This window comes from Salvelinus fontinalis, chromosome 13, assembly GCF_029448725.1.
Source record: "Salvelinus fontinalis isolate EN_2023a chromosome 13, ASM2944872v1, whole genome shotgun sequence".
Classification (NCBI taxonomy): Eukaryota; Metazoa; Chordata; class Actinopteri; order Salmoniformes; family Salmonidae; genus Salvelinus; species Salvelinus fontinalis.
In genome coordinates this window covers 30,186,485-30,207,611 of record NC_074677.1, presented here as the reverse complement: position 1 = coordinate 30,207,611, position 21,127 = coordinate 30,186,485, and the positions used below count along the sequence as shown (strand labels likewise).

General features: G+C 46.1%; 1 pseudogene; it reads right to left on the bottom strand.

The window, feature by feature from the left end:
• LOC129867821 (biotin--protein ligase-like) overlaps positions 1-19,861 on the bottom strand; it is a 34,430-nt pseudogene extending 14,569 nt beyond the window's left edge.
• Positions 19,862-21,127: the final 1,266 nt, after the last annotated feature.

Below are 21,127 nucleotides of genomic sequence, written 5' to 3'. Positions count from 1 at the left end.
GATGCATGTTAAGGGAATATTCCTTCTTTTCAGTCTGTCAATTAGGTTAGTATTGTGGAGTGAATACAATGTTGTTGACCCATCCCTATCAAAGCCATTAAACTATGTAACTGTTTTAAAGTCACCATTGGCCTCATGGTGAAATCCCTGAGCAGTTTCCTTCCTCTCCAGCAACTGAGTTAGGAAGGGCGTCTGTATCTTTCTAGAGACTGGTACACCATCCAAAGTGTAATTAATAACTTCACCTTGCTTAAAGGGATATTCAATGTCTGCTTTTTTATTTTTACCCATCTACCGAAAGGTCTGGTATTTGTGGTTGACTAAGGGACCATACAGATAATTGTATGTGTGGGGTGCAGAGATGAGGTTGTCATTCAAAAATCATGTTAAACACTATTATTGCACACAGAGTGAATACATGCAACGTATTATGTGACTTGTTAAGCAAATGTTTACTCCTGAACTTATTTATGCTTGTCATAACAAAGGTGTTGAATACTTATTGTCTCAAGAAATTTTAGCTTTTCATTTTTTATTAATTTGTAAACATTTCTAAAAACATAATTCCACTTTGACGTTATGGGGTATTGTGTGTAGGCCAGTAAAACAAATTGGAATCCATTTGAAATTTAGGCTGTAACAACAAAATGTGGAACATGTCAAGGCGTTGTGAAAACTTTTTCAAGGCACTGTATGTCTTGGAGAGGATGTTGGTCTTTCCTTGGAGCTTGTGTTTTCATGATATAGGTAGAACTTTTATCACAAAGTGTTGAGCCCATATTTTTCTGCTCCCTGATGATGATACCTATTGAATTTCTGACAACAAAATATGCTCATAATGTTAACTCCTCCGTGTGTTGTTCATGTGTTCCAGAGGGTGTTTTTCCACTTGTGCAAGTGTGTGTGTGTGTGTCTCTCTCTCTCTCCTTCTACACTTGAACTCTTATCTGAAGCCTGTGCTCTGCAATGCCCTCTCCTCCAGCCTAACCTGCAGATTCCATCTCCTTATAATGCCGACTCACTAGAGATGGAAACTTTAACGCCAGCCTGCCGTGCCAGATGTTCACCAGAATATGAAATGAGGACTTTAGGCATCTGCTTACAATTTTAGATAATTGCAGGTAGAGCATGCAAGGTCAATTGGACCAATTTTATTTTTATGCAGTTATAAGGCGTCCATTTTCTCTCTCTTTCTCTCTTGCTTTCCCTCTCTCGTTTTTCGCTGCACAAAGTTCGTATTTTTCACCGGAAACAGGACCTTAATTCCATACAGTGTCGTTTTGGATTTTGGATTCCCTGTCAAAACAAACAGTGATTGCCAGTGCTTTGGCTCAACAACTGGGCCGCTTTAACCAGAAGAGCCCCTTGTTCGCCGTGTTTTTCTTATTCCCACTTCCAGAGGAGGAAGGTGTTTTGCTCCCATTAGCTAAACAGGGTCCTGTTTATGTCCCTGCAACTCAAACCAAATACATGGTGGGTTTTCACTGCTAAATTACACTGCTGGTGGTCATCTTTCAAGTCATTCTTTTTAGAAAGTATCTCAAATTTAGAAAGTCAAGCACATGCTGTTGGTGGTAATGAAGGACAAAATAATTGTTCTCGCTCAAACAAAACTAACTGAGAAGTATGATAAAGGATAAACCACATTATAGAAGACTGAGAACATTTTCAGAGGAAATGTTCTGTTTGTATTTTACATCCATCACTTGTTCCTCTCACCAGGGCCAAACTTTGTTTAGTTAGAAAAAGAGAAGAAGTTAGAGGAGAGGAAAAGTGGGGTTTTGGGTTTTCTGTACGGGGCCTGCTGCCTGGCCTGGGATAGAGAGAGAAATGGAAGGAGAGACCGCTGGACAAAAGTAAGTGTGGCGCTCCAGGGGCTAGGATCAGGTTCACCAGAGCAGGAAAAGCATCATTATGTCTCTCTGGGCCCAGTGGAGTAGTGTTCAGGAACACCATGGGGTCTTATTCCCACCTTGTTCACAAATAAACACTTCCACGCCGTTAACAACCAGCCTGGCAGCCAATTGGCCTTAACAAAACAGGCTCTTTAAATGGCTATCGGATGCAGAATGCGCCTTCCCAGTGAACTCGAGGGAGATGTCTGTCTGGGTGAGGGGTTGCTACCAATCTGTTTTGATGCCACATACCACCATCAAGAAATTATTCTGACTATCAAACAATAATAACTAGTTGTCACAGTCTGATTGAATGTGGCCAAAATACCACACATCATACAATGCAATAATAAAGATGACTAAAATGCGAAAAGAAGCAGAGATATATGCAACATATCAGCATCCTTATAAAATGTTTCAAAGGCTTTTGGTCTGATGTCTAAAGTCATGAGATAAAATAAGTGCGAGTGGGCAGCAGGCAGGGTTAGTGAGTGTGTAACGGAGGGGTTAGATGGTGTGTAGCGGTGGGGTTAGCGAGTGTGTAAAGGTGAGGTTAGTGAGAGTGTAGCGGTGGGGTTAGTGAGTGTGTAGCGGTGGGGTTAGTGAGTGTGTAGCGGTGGGGTTAGTGAGTGTGTAGCGGTGGGGTTAGTGAGTGTGTAGCGGTGGGGTTAGTGAGTGTGTAGCGGTGGGGTTAGTGAGTGTGTAGCGGTGGGGTTAGTGAGTGTACACTGGTGGGGTTAGTGAGTGTGAGGTGGTGGGGTTAGTGATTGTGAGGTGGAGGTGAAGGGGTTAGTGAGTGTGTAGTGGTGGGGTTAGTGAGTGTGTAGCGGTGGGGTTAGTGAGTGTATAGCGGTGGGGTTAGTGAGTGTGTAGCGGTGGGGTTAGTGAGTGTGTAGCGGAGGGGTTAGTGAGTGTGTAGCGGAGGGGTTAGTGAGTGTGTAGCGGTGGGGTTAGTGAGTGTGTAGCGGTGGGGTTAGTGAGTGTGTAGCGGTGGGGTTAGTTGGTGTGTAGCGGAGGGGTTAGTTGGTGTGTAGCGGAGGGGTTAATTGGTGTGTAGCGGAGGGGTTAGTTGGTGTGTAGCGGAGGGGTTAGTGAGTGTGTAGTGGTGGGGTTAGTGAGTGTGTAGCGGTGTGGTTAGTGAGTGTGTAGCGGTGGGGTTAGTGAGTGTGTAGCGGTGGGGTTAGTGAGTGTGTAGCGGTGGGGTTAGTGAGTGTGTAGCGGTGGGGTTAGTGAGTGTGTAGCGGTGGGGTTAGTGAGTGTGTAGCGGTGGGGTTAGTGAGTGTAAGGTGGTGGGGTTAGTGATTGTGAGGTGGAGGTGAAGGGGTTAGTGAGTGTGTAGTGGAGGGCTTAGTGAGTGTGTAGTGGTGGGGTTAGTGAGTGTGTAGCGGTGGGGTTAGTGAGTGTATAGCGGTGGGGTTAGTGAGTGTGTAGCGGTGGGGTTAGTGAGTGTGTAGCGGAGGGGTTAGTGAGTGTGTAGCGGAGGGGTTAGTGAGTGTGTAGCGGAGGGGTTAGTGAGTGTGTAGCGGTGGGGTTAGTGAGTGTGTAGCGGTGGGGTTAGTGAGTGTGTAGTGGAGGGGTTAGTGAGTGTGTAGCGGTGGGGTTAGTGAGTGTGTAGCGGTGGGGTTAGTGAGTGTATAGCGGTGGGGTTAGTGAGTGTGTAGCGGTGGGGTTAGGTAGTGTGTAGCGGTGGGGTTAGTGAGTGAGTAGTGGATGGGTTAGTGAGTGTGTAGCGGTGGGGTTAGTGAGTGTATAGTGGAAGGGTTAGTGAGTGTGTAGCGGAGGAGTTAGTGATTGTGTAGCGGTGGGGTTAGGGAGTGAGTAGCGGTGGGGTTAGTGAGTGTGTAGCGGTGGGGTTAGTGAGTGAGTAGCGGTGGGGTTAGTGAGTGAGTAGTGGTGGGGTTAGTGAGTGTGAGGTGGAGGTGGAGGGGTTAGTGAGTGTGTAGTGGAGGGGTTAGTGAGTGTGAGGTGGAGGTGGAGGGGTTAGGGAGTGAGTAGTGGTGGGGTGTGTGAGTGTATAGTGGAGGGGTTAGTGAGTGAGTAACGGTGGGTTTAGTGAGTGAGTAGCGGTGGGGTTAGTGAGTGAGTAGTGGTGGGGTTAGTGAGTGTGAGGTGGAGGTGGAGGGGTTAGTGAGTGTGAGGTGGAGGTGGAGGGGTTAGTGAGTGTGGGGTGGAGGGGTTAGTGAGTGTGTAGCGGTGGGGTTAGTGAGTGTGTAGCGGTGGGGTTAGTGAGTGTGTAGCGGTGGGGTTAGTGAGTGTGTAGCGATGGGGTTAGTGAGTGTGTAGCGATGGGGTTAGTGAGTGAGTAGCGGTGGGGTTAGTTTGTGTGTAGCGGTGGGGTTAGTGAGTGTGTAGTGGAGGGGTTAGTGAGTGTGTAGTGGAGGGGTTAGTGAGTGTGTAGTGGAGGAGTTAGTGAGTGTGTAGCGGTGGGGTTAGTGAGTGTGTAGTGGTGGGGTTAGTGAGTGTGTAGTGGTGCGGTTAGTGATTGTGAGGTGGTGGGGTTAGTGAGTGTGAGGTGGAGGTGGAGGGGTTAGTGAGTGTGTAGTGGAGGGGTTAGTGAGTGTGTAGTGGAGGTGGAGGGGTTAGTGAGTGTGTAGTGGAGGGGTTAGTGAGTGTGTAGCGGAAGGGTTAGTGAGTGCATAGTGGAGGGGTTAGTGAGTGTGTAGTGGAGGAGTTAGTGAGTGTATAGTGGATGGGTTAGTGAGTGTGTAGCGTTGGGGTTAGTGAGTGTGTAGCGGTGGGGTTAGTGATTGTGAGGTGGAGGTGGAGGGGTTAGTGAGTGTAGAGTGGAGGGGTTAGTGAGTGTGTAGCGGTGGGGTTAGTGAGTGTGTAGCGGTGGGGTTAGTGATTGTGAGGTGGAGGTGGAGGGGTTAGTGAGTGTGTAGTGGTGGGGTTAGTGATTGTGAGGTGGAGGTGGAGGGGTTAGTGAGTGTGTAGTGGAGGGGTTAGTGAGTGTGTAGCGGTGGGGTTAGTGAGTGTGTAGCGGTGGGGTTAGTGAGTGAGTAGCGGTGGGGTTAGTGAGTGAGTAGCGGTGGGGTTAGTTTGTGTGTAGCGGTGGGGTTAGTGAGTGTGTAGTGGAGGGGTTAGTGAGTGTGTAGTGGAGGGGTTAGTGAGTGTGTAGCGGTGGGGTTAGTGAGTGTGTAGTGGTGGGGTTAGTGATTGTGAGGTGGAGGTGGAGGGGTTAGTGAGTGTGTAGTGGAGGGGTTAGTGAGTGTGTAGTGGAGGGGTTAGTGAGTGTGTAGCGGAAGGGTTAGTGAGTGCATAGTGGAGGGGTTAGTGAGTGTGTAGTGGAGGAGTTAGTGAGTGTATAGTGGATGGGTTAGTGAGTGTGTAGCGGTGGGGTTAGTGAGTGTGTAGCGGTGGGGTTAGTGATTGTGAGGTGGAGGTGGATGGGTTAGTGAGTGTGTAGTGGGGGGGTTAGTGAGTGTGTAGTGGTGGGGTTAGTGATTGTGAGGTGGAGGTGGAGGGGTTAGTGAGTGTGTAGTGGAGGGGTTAGTGAGTGTATAGTGGAGGGGTTAGTGAGTGTGTAGCGGTGGGGTTAGTGAGTGTGTAGCGGTGGGGTTAGTGAGTGTGTAGCGGTGGGGTTAGTGATTGTGAGGTGGAGGTGGAGGGGTTAGTGAGTGTGTAGTGGGGGGGTTAGTGAGTGTGTAGTGGTGGGGTTAGTGATTGTGAGGTGGAGGTGGAGGGGTTAGTGAGTGTGTAGTGGAGGGGTTAGTGAGTGTATAGTGGAGGGGTTAGTGAGTGTGTAGCGGTGGGGTTAGTGAGTGTGTAGCGGTGGGGTTAGTGAGTGAGTAGCGGAGGGGTTAGTGAGTGTGTAGCGGTGGGGTTAGTGAGTGTGTAGCGGTGGGGTTAGTGAGTGTGTAGCGGTGGGGTTTGTGAGTGTGTAGCGGTGGGGTTAGTGAGTGTGTAGCGGTGGGGTTAGTGAGTGTGTAGCGGTGGGGTTAGTGAGTGTGTAGCGGTGGGGTTAGTGAGTGTATAGCGGTGGGGTTAGTGAGTGTGTAGCGGTGGGGTTAGTGAGTGTGTAGCGGTGGGGTTAGTGAGTGTGTAGCGGTGGGGTTAGTGTGTGTGTAGCGGTGGGGTTAGTGAGTGTGTAGCGGTGGGGTTAGTGAGTGTGTAGCGGTGGGGTTAGTGAGTGTATAGCGGTGGGGTTAGTGAGTGTGTAGCGGTGGGGTTAGTGTGTGTGTAGCGGTGGGGTTAGTGAGTGTGTAGCGGTGGGGTTAGTGAGAGTGTAGCGGTGGGGTTAGTGAGTGTGTAGCGGTGGGGTTAGTGAGTGTATAGCGGTGGGGTTAGTGAGTGTGTAGTGGTGGGGTTAGTGAGTGTGTAGTGGTGGGGTTAGTTAGTGTGTAGCGGTGGGGTTAGTGAGTGTGTAGTGGTGGGGTTAGTGAGTGTGTAGTGGTGGGGTTAGTTAGTGTGTAGCGGTGGGGTTAGTGAGTGTGTAGCGGTGGGGTTAGTAGGTGTGTAACCTGCCCACTGGCTTCCAGCTTGGTTGTGACCTTGTGAGAACACTATCCTCTGTCTTCGGTTCAGCCTATTATTAGCTGCTCCTGGCCAAACAAAGCACTAATACTCTGGACAAACATACCGCCTCCTCCCTGAGCTCAGACCCGGCCTGGCCGTCAATATAGTCCCCCCCAACCACCCTATACCAACCCCCTATCTTCATCAGCGCCCTCAGCCAATGATCCAGGCACTTTACCCCCGCCCCCCCCCGCCCCACAAATTCCCTTTTATTAATCTCCTCTTCAATGGCCCACTATTTATCCCCACAATAAAAGAAAATCTCAACCATTGAGTTGAAGAACTGATTAATCTATAATTAAAGCTGCGTTTTGGGGAGTACGTTTATATAATTTGTAAAAAATATTTTAGCAATTTATTTTTAACTGAAACATGATCAAGAATGTTAAAAAATTTGCAAATGGACAGTAAAGTTTACCTGGAAATTATACAAAGTATAGCCTTTGATTAAATTAAACTTCAGTTGAAGAGGAAGAGGTGCAAAAAATTGTGAGCATTTTATTGTATACTAAAAGATATACATACAACAATGGCATCATTCTGTAGAAAAATAAGGTAAAAAAACTAACATGTTTTGTTGTTGCTTGAGTAATACATTGGTCAGAACATTTCTTCCCTGCGGTAAGTAATTTGAAATTACATTTCCTTGCCAACACTGACGACTACACCACCATAAAAAAAGCATTTACATAGGAATGTGCAGCTAATTGCTGTTTTATGCTAGTTCAATTATATCCATGAATTATTCAGCCTATTTTTACTTCCTGTCTTTCTTTGGTTTATAATAGGGGAAAAAAAGAAATCTGCTCTATGGATGAATAACTTATTAGTTTTGCACTTACCCTCCCTGCATCGAAAATAGTCCCCCTTTTGAATTAAATAAACACTTGATAATAAAGGAAACGCTTATTAAATCCAGTGTCCTGGTGGACCTCCATGAGGAGCTCCTAAACTGTCATGGATCAGTAGTACAGTATTCCACTACCAACTGCACAAAAACAGGCCCCACATCTAAGAGCACAGGCCAGCAAATTCATTGAGAAAACCATGTTGCACAGACTAAATAAAGACCTACTGAGTATGACTGAGAGTCACACATACGTGATACCTACTGTAGTTTCACTATCATTACCAGTCCATATCATAATGCCAAAATACACTCAATACTGGGTAGGCGGCCAGGTGCCAATATGGTTGGTGTCGGTGAGTGTTAAATTGACATCACAAGGGCTGTGTTCATTAGGACACAGCGTTGAAAAAGTGTTTTGCAATGGAAAATGAAAACGAGAGTTTATTATTGAACAAGTATAGATAATACCTCCCTGTTTCACTCTGTTTTGGAGTATTTTCTTCCATTTGGTGCTTAATAATGAACACAACCCAGGTGCTCCCTTTTGATAGGAGCAAGTGCGGTCCAGGTAAACAATGGCAGTTCCCTCACAGTCATCCTATAATTTCAAATAATAGACAGAACTCCATACACTTGACAGAACTCCATACGCTTGAGGGATAGGCTAAAACAAAGAAAAGCAATCCATCAAGTGGCTTTCCTCTAGAATAATACCACTTAATCAAGACTGGGGACCATCTGGAAATTAAAACGCTGAAAAATCAGAGGGAGAGAAATCAAAACTCAAAACTGGAGACCAGTTTTTTTTCACGTGCCCTTGTCTTTCCTCCCTCTTTCGTTACCTTACAACCTTAATGACAACACTGTCAGTTCCAATCACTTCAGCGCAGGTCCAGAATCCATTTTTCAAACTTTATGACAGCTCTAATAGCTTCCACCTGTTCCTAGGATCCCGCTTGTTGACTGGCAAGTTCCCAGTGAGATGTAGGGATGTAGACAAAGACCTCTATTAGGTGCAGTCTGCCTCTGCTACAGTGAGGTCACTCAGCCATTAAATTAGTTCCAGCCCAGCAGACTGCCCGCCAACCCACAGTATGGTTGGTGGACCAACCACTCTCTCTCTCTCCATCGCATTTGCTTTCTCTCTCTCTCTTTATCACTCTATTAATCTCTCCAGATCCCCTGTAATGGTGCAGGCACTGCTCTCGCCACACTGGTGTCTGACAACTTCACTTTCATTTAGACACTACTACTAAACCCCCAATCACCTCGTGGCGCTACACTGACAAGTGTATCACAGTGCGTTTGTCATTGTATGTGTCAATGTTCATTTAACAACGCTTGTATACTCAAAATGTACCACCCACACCCGCTAAGCCCCGGATGCTAACTGGAGATATGAGTGCAGCCAACTTGTACTTGACGTTAAAGGAGAGTTCTGTGAAACTTCAAGTTGGAGTAAGTCTTAGGTTAGAATTTGGCCCTTACTGACCGGCTACCCCTCCCTGTCCCAGAGCAAGGTGCAAGTAACATTAACTTACTCCTCTAGCAGGTCCATGGTGGTGGGGGTGACCTGTGCGTAGAGCGTTGTGCACCCCAGCGTGAGGGTCTCCAGGGGCTGGCTATAGGTATGCAGGCTGAATTGCTCGCAGTTCTGGAACTCTGGGGGTTCCGTGACCAGGGCCAGGGTCCCCTCGGGCTGCAGGGGGGGGGGGGGGGGGGGGGGGGCAGCCTGGAGCTCCACACTGGGGATCACTTTGAGGGAGGCCTTGGAGGACTTGAGCAGCCTCTCCTTGTCCTTCTCCTTCGTCATATCATATGGCTCCCATCCTTCCATGAAAACATACACGACATTACCGGAAGTATGTGGACATCTGCTTGTTGAACATCTCATTCCAAAAGCATGGGCATTAATATGGAGTTGGTCCCCCCTTTGCTGCTATAACAGCCTCTACTCTTCTGGGAAGACTTTCCACTTAATGTTGGAACATTGCTGCGGGGACTTGCTTCCATTCAGCCACAAGAGCATTAGTGAGGTCGGGCAATGATGTTGGGCGATTAGGCCTGGCTCGCAGTCGGTGTTCCAATTCATCTCAAAGGTGTACGATGCGGTTGAGGTCAGGCTCTGTGCAGGCCAGTCAACTTCTTCCACACCAATCTCGAAATAGCATTTTTTGTTTTATTTCTCCCCAATTTCGTGATATCCAATTGCGATCTTCTCTCATCGCTGCAACTCCCCAACAGGCTCGGGAGAAGAGAAGGTCGAGTCATGCGTTCTTCAAAACATGACCTGCCAAGCTGCACTGCTTCTTAACACCCGCTCACTTAACCCGGAAGCCAGATGCACCAATACGTCAGAGGAAACATCATTCAACTGACTTAACCCGGAAGCGAACGCCTCAACACTGCAATGCAGTGCCTTAGACCGCTGCGCCACACGGAAGGCCCCTCGACAAACCATTTCTGTATGGACCTCGCTTTGTGCATGGGAGGATTGTCATGTTGAAACAGGAAAGGGCCTTCTCCAAACTGTTGCCACAAAGTTGGAAGCACAGAAATGTCTAGAATGTCATTGTATCCTGTAGCGTTAAGATTTCCCTTCACTGGAACTAAGGAGCTGAACCCGAACCATGAAAAACAGACCCAGACCACTATTCCTACTTTACAGTTGGCACTATGCATTGGGGAAGGTAGTGTTCAGATAGTGAAGCCAGATAGTGCCAGATAGTGAAGCGTGATTCATTAGTGTAGAGAACACGTTTCCACTGCACCAGAGTCCAATGGCGGCGAACTTGGCATTCCAGCAGACGCTTGGCATTGCGCATGGTAATCTTAGGCTTGTGTGCGGCTGCTCGGCCATGGAAACCCATTTCATGGAGCTCCCGACGAACAGTTCTAGGGCTGATGTTGCTTCCAGAGGCTGTTTGAAACTTGGTAGTGAGTTTTGCAACCGAGGAGAGGCGATTTTTACACGCTACGCGCTTCAGCACTCTGCGGTCCAGTTCTGTGAGTTTATGTGGCCTACCACTTAGCGGCTGAGCCGTTGTTGCTCCTAGACGTTTTCACTTCACAACAACACCGCTTACAGTTGACCGGGGAAGCTCTAGCAAGGTAGACATTTGACTAACTAACGTGTTAGAAAGGTGGCAACCTATGACGGTGCCATGTTGAAAGTCACTGAGCTCTTCCGTAAGGCTATTCTACTGCTAATGTTTGTCTATAGATATGGCTGTGTGCTCGATTTTATACACCTGTCAGCAACGGGTGTGGCTGAAATAGCAAAATCCACTAATTTGAAGGGGTCTCCACAAACATACTGACACCTATGACGCCATCTTTATCAATGACAATCAACATGAATTATGAATAGAGTTAAAAAGCCGAGCTGAAGCCAGTCTTAAATTAGATAATCAACGGCTGTGGATAATCAATTACATGGCTGAATTAGGCACGGGTCCCCAGAGTGGTGAAACATTCTGTTCCAGTCACTTCTCATCCATCAAAAGGGTCACACACTTTATGACTCCCACTAGAAAACATCTCTCCTGTGTTTTAAAACCATGTGTAACACTAAACATGTTGCTCAAGATGTCAGCGGGAGCCCCTTCTCCACAGAGAGATTTGACATGATCCTCATTTACTATGATACTGTATATGGACACTACGCAGACAGAGAATATTTCCCTTGCATTCACTGCAGGCTAGATAATTAGTTCCCAGCCAAAAACAGCAAAGTGAATTGCGTGAATTAAAAGAAACAGTTGAATTATAAATAAATGCTGAGTCATAATGCATAAGATTGTGCCGCTACCAAGGCCCCAATTCTAGTGTTAGTTTTAGAAATGAGCAAAGAGATTGCCTTGTATCTATTGACTTGGTATACCTTATAGAGCCTCACTGTCTACAAAAAGCAAACCGCACCACTGCCACTCGTTGGCAAGTGCTTTATTTAATCTAACACTGGAGAGACGTCGCCCGCAGGGATCCCCAACAATGACTAACACCATTACACACTGTCCAGTCCATCATGGCCTCTGTCTCTGCAGCCCAAACAGAGAGAAACCTAGCTAGCATTCTTCCAATAGAGAAGTAACACTTATTTTAACAACGAGAATCGAGTTGTGTGAGGGGAGAGTAAATTGGCCACTTAATTTAAAGATATTGAGCTAGAGAAGATGAGAGCATGAGCTGTCACGATTCTTTTATCTACTAACACTTTTCAACAAGTGTTCAGGGAAGAAGGAGGGGGCAACTTCACTTGCCTCTTGTCTTGAGTTGAAGTGGGAATGTTGAGGGGTATGGAGGTAGCAGTGGTGTGTATGGAGGGGAGTAGCAGAAATACAAAGATGATAATTCAAAAGAACCACCACTCATGAGTTTTGGCGGGTGGCCACCCCACAGGGGCCATTATATAAATAGGAGAGAAGACGTTTCTGTAAAAAGGATACGTTGTGCCCCTTTTATCTCCCCAAATTAGGTGATTTTAAGGCACCATCTGCTGCCCAAACGTATATGATTAGCACCCCCTTGGCAACAAGAGGACAGGGATGATGGACAGGGATGGTGGCCTAATTAGCACAAATCCATATTTAGCGAATACAGTGATGGTTAATCAATTAGAGTTGCTTATCTGCATGCCTCAATTATCTGCTTTATGCCAATCATAAAGGAGAGAGTGGTCCCTGGAGACTTGTTGGGCCACTGTTAACAAGTCTGATATCTTTGGGCTTACAGGGATAAGGACGAGGGGGCTCAGTGGGTTTCTCAATTGAAAGCACCGACAGTGTCTGCTGCTTCCTCAGAACAAGTAGGTTATACTTTACACAGACTAGAAAATATCTATCTGAAGGGAGAGAGAAAGAGAGAGAGAGAGAGAGAGAGAGAGAGAGAGAGAGAGCGAGAGCGAGAGCGAGAGAGAGAGAGAGAGCAAGAGAGAGAGAGAGAGAGAGAGAGAGAGAGAGCAAGAGAGAGAGAGAGAGAGAGCAAGAGAGAGAGAGCGAGAGCAAGAGAGAGAGAGCGAGAGCAAGAGAGAGAGAGAGAGCAAGAGAGAGAGAGCAAGAGAGAGAGAGAGAGCGAGAGAGAGAGAGAGAGAGAGAGAGAGAGAGAGAGAGAGAGAGAGAGAGAGATGATGAGGTGATGAGGCGAGCAGCAGAGTGTAATGGGGGATAAACGCTTTCCTGATGAAACCTGTCTGCGTGGGGAACTGACCAAACCCATGTCATGTGATGGGGTAGAGCAAGGGAGCCTGGGTAATAATGATACCACCAGTACCAGCACTACAAATTCCAGAGCTTGCACTGCCAGATGCACAGTCCATCCCCTCTTTTTAGTCAAGACACAGTGCACAGAGAAAACTCTATCCACCAGCCTCACCGTCTTCCTCCTCCCCCACATAGCACCTTCCATTTTTCAAGAACAATCTGGAAGCAGTCACACATGCCCTTGCTTTCATCATCCTGGTGTTTGTTGTAACAAAGTGGCCAGGGCAGTGAGGTGAAGAGGTCACAGCCCAGTCCAAACACACCCAACAGTCATAATAATACTACAGTTTGGGCCTTTTCTACGTTGTCGGGCACAAGGAGGCCAACTAAGGCCAAGTGGATGGATAAATAAGTCACTTAACTTGTCAAACTCGTTCAAGTGGGCCCATCAGTGGTGATCTGTCAGGTGGAGGGCAACGGTGTGACGCGCCTCTCCTGTCCATGGTATGTTTTGAGGTCTTTATTTGACATCAAGGGCTAATGTATTAGTTTTGGGGCTTATAAATCAAGGGCAAAGGGATTTTGATTTGGACGTACAAGTTCTTTAATACATTTTTCAGTAAGTGTACACAATGAATACTCAAGAACATTAAACGAACTGACTGAATTATTTGCTCTTTGCTAAAATGCATCACCACAACAATAATTATGGGGCTGTACTATTCATAAAGAGCAAAATAGAGATATGCTGTCACCTAGTGGATAGTTACTTCACCACAGGCTGCAGGGTGCATAGGGAAACTTCTGCTGTCATTTGTATCCCCCTGCCAAGAAACCTGTCTTTCAGAGTAATGGGTACAACAGAGTAGAGTACCATTACACCTGGGCTCCAGTCTTGAGACCCTGGCTTAAATAATTTCATTTTCACAATCCTTTCCCAATTCATGTGCGGCATTTCAGCATGTCTGCCTATCTGACAGGCCTACTCTAGACTCTAGAGCCCTTGTGGGTTTTATACTACATTACCCATAACTGCTGAGACTGAAGCCTCCAGAAACAGCCTCCCTGTGTGTGGTCCTGAGGTATTTCACTTCCTGCTCTCATAGGCCCGTCAGGCCAATCAGATGCATTAGCCTGGCTGGGCGCTTGGAGATCCCTCTGAGATGGGTGAGTAAATCCATCTCAAACACTGATTATTCCCCGTGCAAATTCCCCACATACCACAGCAGAGCAAAGCACTGTGCCAGTGGGCCTATTAGAATATCAATGAAAGAGCCAGAGGCCTCAACATTACCAAACGCAATAGAGGAATAAAGCCTCAGCCTGTCAGTGACTGGTTGTACACAACAGACTGGTATCACTTTTTAAACCGTCAATTCCCTAATTTCACATAGAGAAATTGCATTGTACACTGACCAATAAGGTGTTGTGAGTGTGAGCTATGACTTCCGTCCATGTCAGATATTTTCCTGGCCACACACACACACACAATCCGTCCATCCATCCATCCAGCCACCCACACACACGTCCTCATATACGCAAACACGCGGGAGGACGCACACACATACACGCGGGCGGACGCACACACATACGCACCGCACACACCCACACCCACACCCACACACACACATAATTGTCCAGTTAAATGTTTATTGTGGCAGCCCTACTCCAGACAGGTCTGAACATGTAGAAACCATTTTGATTCTTAATACATGCAAATCTATGTCCAATATATGCAACAGGTTTAGAACAGGTTTATGTGTCCCGAGGGCCAGTCAAAACAAGTGAGAGCAGGGCTCCACAAGAACACAAACAGTAGAGCTGGAACAGACCTTTGATCAGCAGAAAGCAGTCAGCCTCATGTCAGTTCTAGCTGAGAGACTGATGAGTAAACATTGGTAAAGAAGTAGAAGTTTTTTTATCCCACTTGAGGATGGAAGTCATGTAAGACCTCTAACAGACAAGAGAATTGATGGCTTCCAGACCCAGTTGTCTGGATTTTGTGGGGCAAGCTAGCTAGCCATTTTCACATCACAGACCAATGAAGAAATACATGTAATTTGTGGCTGATCAAATATATGGTAGGGAAGCCTGGGTCACATTCAATTGGATTCATACACCATATGCAACACACTGACTGATGCAAATAGAAATGTCATGAATAGAGCAGTCATGACTCCTTACTCTATATGTCCGAGAGGCATGTCTGTTCTACACAATAGATTTCTGAATAGATATCTGCACATTCCAAAAACCTTGTGACTACTCAACACTGCCCTGGTTGGGAGAGGCTTTAGCTGTAACGGAAAGGTAGCAGAGGAGGAGTCAGGCAGAGTACATACCTCAGAGGTGGCGAGGAGATAGACAGGGCTGGGGGGAGGGGTCTGGTTCAGCTCACAGCTCAGGCCCAGGGACGTAAGGATCTCCGTCAGGACCTCGAAGCGTCGTGCACTGCTCATATTCAGCTCATCAAAACCCTCCAACGAAGCAACGTCCTCAGAGTCGGGCGCAGTCTCCAGGTGCACCTGAGGTACCTGTTATTGACTGTACTTTTGTTTATTTCATGTGTAACTCTGTGTTGTTGTTTTTTGTCGCACTGCTTTGCTTTATCTTGGCCAGGTCGCAGTTGTAATTGAGAACTTGTTCTCAACTGGCCTACCTGGTTAAATAAAGGTTAAATAAAAAATGTCAGCTGAAAGGTCAAGTGTTTGTAAAATGCACATTATCAAAATGAATGACGTACTGTATGTAATTGCAAAATACATTTGGTTAACATGAACAACAGCAATACTTTCCATTCATAGAGCGCTTAATTTTATATAACAATATAATGCTTTACATGTGAAAGGGCACCCTCTGAAACCTCTCCTGGAAGCCGCCCGTGTACACCAGCACATTGGGGGGCTTCCCGCTAAATGTTGACCCGTCGGCTCTGACCAAGGAAGCTCTCTGCCTCATCCTCCTCGAATTCGTCCAGAGTCTCGTCCTCGCTGTCCGTGCACATGGCCTAGTCGTCAGGAAGGTCGGAGATATTGTCAACCAAGGCGTACTTGATGGAGAGTATGGTGCTGTTCCAAGCTCCAGGCACTCGTGGCAGCTGGACAGGTAGAGGTGGTGGCCTTGGCCCTCCATGTGCTGGTGGTTGTTACCCAGGGCTGGCTCCTCGTATGGGCTCTGAGCCTCGTCTCTCCACTAAGGCCCTATGGACTTCCAGTGGTAGGAGCAGGCTTTCCTTCCTGCGTTGTGTTAGCTGGGGGGAGCTTCTCTCTGAGAGTACCTCCCACTTGCAGGGAGAATGCTCAGAGAGGATGATGTCAGTCTGTTTTTTGAGGGAGAGGGAAGTGATGTGCTTCTCTGACTTTCCCTTCTCCAAAAGTTATTTAAAAGCAGATTCTCTGAGCAGGACTGCTTTGGAAATGGGCACAGAGGGGAATATTTTATTTGCAAAATGTGTCCCCGCTCTCCGTATTAAGCAATGTGAAACAATTTCATAATAGATTTGGAAAAATTACTTGGATAATGTTTTGGGATATAGCCTAGCGTTGACAATAATTAAGTGAAGTTCTGAGATAGCATTGGCCAACAACTGTAACTGCATTTGCTTTTGTTACTTCTAGGTTGGACTACTGCAATGCTCTACTTTCCGGCTACCCGGATAAAGCACTAAATAAACTTCAGTTAGTGCTAAATACGGCTGCTAGAATCCTGACTAGAACCAAAGAATTTGATCATATTACTCCAGTGCTAGCCTCCCTACACTGGCTTCCTGTTAAGGCAAGGGCTGATTTCAAAGTTTTACTGTTAACCTACAAAGCGTTACATGGGCTTGCTCCTACCTATCTTTCCGAGTTGGTCCTGCCGTACATACCTAAACGTACGCTACGGTCACAAGACGCAGGCCTCCTAATTGTCCCTAGAATTTCTAAGCAAACAGCTGGAGGCAGGGCTTTCTCCTATAGAGCTCCATTTTTATGGAATTGTCTGCCTACCCATGTGAGAGACGCAGACTCGGTCTCAACTTATAAGTCTTTACTGAAGACTCATCTCTTCAGTGGGTCATATGATTGAGTGTAGTCTGGCCCAGGAGTGTGAAGGTGAACGGAAAGGCTCTGGAGCAACGAACCGCCCTTGCTGTCTCTGCCTGGCCGGTTCCCCTCTCTCCACTGGGATTCTCTGCCTCTAACCCTATTACAGGGGCTGAGTCACTGGCTTACTGGTGCTCTTTCATGCCGTCCCTAGGAGGGGTGCGTCACTTGAGTGGGTTGAGTCACTGACGTGATCTTCCTGTCTGGGTTGGCGCCCCCCCTTGGGTTGTGCCGTGGCGGAGATCTTTGTGGGCTATACTCTGCCTTGTCTCAGGATGGTAAGTTGGTGGTTGAAGATATCCCTCTAGTGGTGTGGGGGCTGTGCATTGGCAAAGTGGGTGGGGTTATATCCTTCCTGTTTGGCCCTGTCTGGGGGTATCATCGGATGGGCCACAGTGTCTCCTGACCCCTCCTGTCTCAGCCTCCAGTATTTATGCTGCAGTAGTTTATGTGTCGGGGGGCTAGGGTCAGTTTGTTATATCTGGAGTACTTCTCCTGTCTTATCCGGTGTCCTGTGTGAATTTAAGTATGCTCTCTCTAATTCTCTCTTTCTCTCTCTCGGAGGACCTGAGCCCTAGGACCATGCCTCAGGACGACCTGGCATGATGACTCCTTGCTGTCCCCAGTCCACCTGGTCGTGTCGCTGCTCCAGTTTCAACTGTTCTGCCTGCGGCTATGGAACCCTGACCTGTTTACCGGATGTGCTACCTGTCCCAGACCTGCTGTTTTCAACTCTCTAGAGACCAGGAGTGGTAGAGATACTCTTAATGATCGGCTATGAAAAGCCAACTGACATTTACTCCTGAGGTGCTGACTTGCTGCACCCTCGACAACTACTGTGATTATTATTATTTGACCATGCTGGTCATTTATGAACATTTGAACATCTTGGCTATGTTCTGTTATAATCTCCACCCGGCACAGCCAGAAGAGGACTGGCCACCCCTCATAGCCTGGTTCCTCTCTAGGTTTCTTCCTAGGTTTTGGCCTTTCTAGGGAGTTTTTCCTAGCCACCGTGCTTCTACACCTGCATTGCTTGCTGTTTGGGGTTTTAGGCTGGGTTTCTGTACAGCACTTTGAGATATCAGCTGATGTACGAAGGGCTATATAAATAAATTTTATTTTATTTGAAATTTGATTTGGGACCTAAAACAAATTGTCTTCAAAAAATGCCTTAGTGTCCTTCCACCTCAAAAAGCCCAAGAAAGACACCCACCATCTCAGATTGTTCTGAACTGGTTTCTGTAGTTAGAAACAGGTAAGACTAGCATTCCTGAAACATTCTTTTGTTAAAAGATATATAGAAATTAAGCTAATTTATTGCACCTAAATTGTCCGTTTGAAGTTATAGGATTCATATAGTATTCTATAAATATAGTACCCAACATCCGATTTGGACCAAACCCCTTCTCAACAATGATTAAGACATTAAAATGGTCAAAGGCCCCCCAAGGACCCCCCCCCCCCCCCCCCCCCCCCCCCAACCCCAACCTCAATGGAAACAGGATGCACCTGAACTCAATTTCAATTCTCATACCAAAGGGTCTGAATACTTATGTAAATGTAAAATCATTAAAACATTTATTTTAATACATTTTCTAAAATGTCTAAAACCCTGTTTTTGTTGTGTCATTATTGGGTATTGTGTGTAGATTTATTTAGTCAGCTTTAGAATAAGGCTGTAACGTAACAACATGTGGAAAAAGTGAAGGAGTCTTAATACTTCCCGAAAGCATTGTATGTTGTGTGATTAGTGATATTTACTATTAAACCAAACACAATAAAGTGTGTGTTCAGGACTTTTATCACTGAAGACCCTTTTAGACCACAACATTGAAACCATTGCAACAGCTGTAACCTAATGGCTTGCTTGTTTACCAGGAATTGTCTAATCCAGACTTTTTTTAATGGGAATAATCCACACACATAGGGGCCATTTCCTGGACACAGATTAAGCCTAAGAGAAAACAAATTGAATTGCTTTCATGGAGGACTGGCTTGAGTTGTGAAAATGACCATACAATACATTTTTATCATGAGCAAATAGCTATTGGTTTTCTACCCAAAGCTGCAAAGAAAATGTGATACATTTAATAAACACAAGAGAGCAAATTGGATTAAAGGGTATGGCAGTAGCAGGAACAGCAGCATCTGGTGGTCAAAATTGGGTACTTTCATGCTAATTTATGGGGGGAAATGCAAGCTACTTCAATGGCTAATTTCTCTGAACAGGGGAAAAACACAATCCCCAAATTTACTGAGAATACATGACATAGTATGAATAAACAATGCTCCAAGCCGCAGCTTCATACTACTTGACGAACAGAGAACTGATACTGTATACTGGATGTTGGGGCGGGCTTGTTGTGTGGTGTGAAGGGTTGTTGGTGGCTTTTGACCATTTATGTGGATTTCTCATGTATCAATCGTTGTTAAGAAGGGGCTTGGTCCAAATTTAATATTGAGTATGATATTTCTTGAATATTATATGAATCCCATAACTTGACATGGCCAATTTGTGTGCCCTTAATTAGCTTAATTTCTCAGAGTTCAAATTGTCTTTCAACAAAATCATGTTGCTGGAATGCTTATCTTATCGGTTTCTAACAACAGAAAACCATTTCAGAACAATCTGAGATAGTGGGTGTCATGGCTTGCTGAAATGAAATGGAACGACCCCTTACAAATAGCCTTAAAAGTACAAATGTTTTTATTTTAAATATTTAAAATCCTTAAAATCCTATGTGTACAATAAAGTTGAGTTAACACACTCCATAAATGAGAAACCCTTGATTTCAAAGGTAAGGACTAGACACTCACAGACTATCTTTGAAGGCACAAGTCCATTGTCCAGCTGAAGGTCGATCTTCCATAAATGCCACTCCGAGGTCGGCTGAAGTTGTCAACGCTGTCCTGAGCCACGGCCCTGAATGGCTGCACTAGGCTACAGGCCAGAGGGAGACAGTAGTCTGACCACTTCAGCACCTAGACAACACAGCAGAGTACACAAGTCAGCAGGATTTAAACATTAGTGGACAGTTGAAGGAAAATATCATAATTTCAGAATGTTTAATTGGGATCGGGATTAGTTCAACAATCAGATAGATACTGTACTGCATAATCACTTTTGAGTAACTAAGCAATATCTTCCTGCTGCCTGAGTAAAATAACACTTTTTGTGTTTAAAGGGACATTTAAATGGCTAAATACAAATCAAGGAACCCTACTTCCTCTCCAACCAAAACATGTGTGCTCCAGGATCTTAGCATGGCATTTCAAGTGTCAGTGGACCCTCTGCCATATGTGTCGTTCCATGTCATTTCAGCAAGCCCTGAACCCCACCATCTCAGATTGTTCTGAAATCATTTCTGGAGTTAGAAGAAGATAAGATCAGCATTCCTGCAACAAAAATGTGTTAAATTAAGCTAATTGATTGCACATATATTGGCCATTAAAATGTATAGGATTCGGGCCTCCCGGGTGGAGCAGTGGTCTAGGGCACTGCATCGCAGTGCTAGCTGCGCCACCAGAGTCTCTGGTTAGCGCCCAGGCTCTGTCGCAGCCGGGAGGTCCTTGGGGCGACGCACAATTGGGCTAGCGTCGTCTGGGTTAGGGAGGGTTTGGCCGGTAGAGATATCCTTGTCTCATCGCGCTCCAGCGACTCCTGTGGCGGGCCGGGCGCAGTGCGCGCTAACCAAGGGGGCCAGGTGCACGGTGTTTCCTCCGACACATTGGTGCGGCTGGCTTCCGGGTTGGAGGCGTGCTGTGTTAAGAAGCAGTGCAGCTTGGTTGGGTTGTGCTTCGGAGGACGCGTGGCTTTCGAGCCGTACGGGAGTTGTAGCGATGAGACAAGATAGTAATTACTAGCGATTGGATACGATGAAAATTGGGGAGAAAAGGGGATACAATTTTTAAAAAATTATAATGTATAGGATTCATATAATATTCAATAAATATAGTACCCAACATACGATTTGCACAACAACATCTTATCAGTGATTAAGGTGTGAGGATTCCAAATAACATGATTTTGTAATGACTACCTCACCTCTGTACCCCAACATACAGATAATTGTAAGGTCCCTCACTGGCGTGTATTCATGGAGGCCAAGGGAAGCCAGGCTTCCCCCCCAAAAAATACCAATAAAATGTAATAAATGATCTTTCATCACTCTGTTTCATAATGTTCCTTCAATTCACAAGTGGCTGAATGTATCTCACCGGAGAAAGCATCCGAGCTAGCGAAACAGCGCCCCTCTGTCTCTATATACTTTGCCCTTCTATCTGATGCTGTATGGTCAAAAATAATATGATATTGTTGCCGCCCGTAGCATTGAATGCAAGGTAAGCCAGCGAGCATTTGGCCTCCCTTGATTAATAAAAAGTATACAATTATAGCCAATCAGCGTTGGTCCTGGCACACCAAAATAAAGTGTCAAGGGAAGCCAGTTTGGATTTGGCTTCAAACCACTCACATCAAAAGGAAAACGTCATTGACAGAAAAATTATATAACGTTGCATCTCATTGTGTCGTTGTCCTATGGTGGCTAGCTAGCTAGCTAAAATTGGCCATGGACGGAG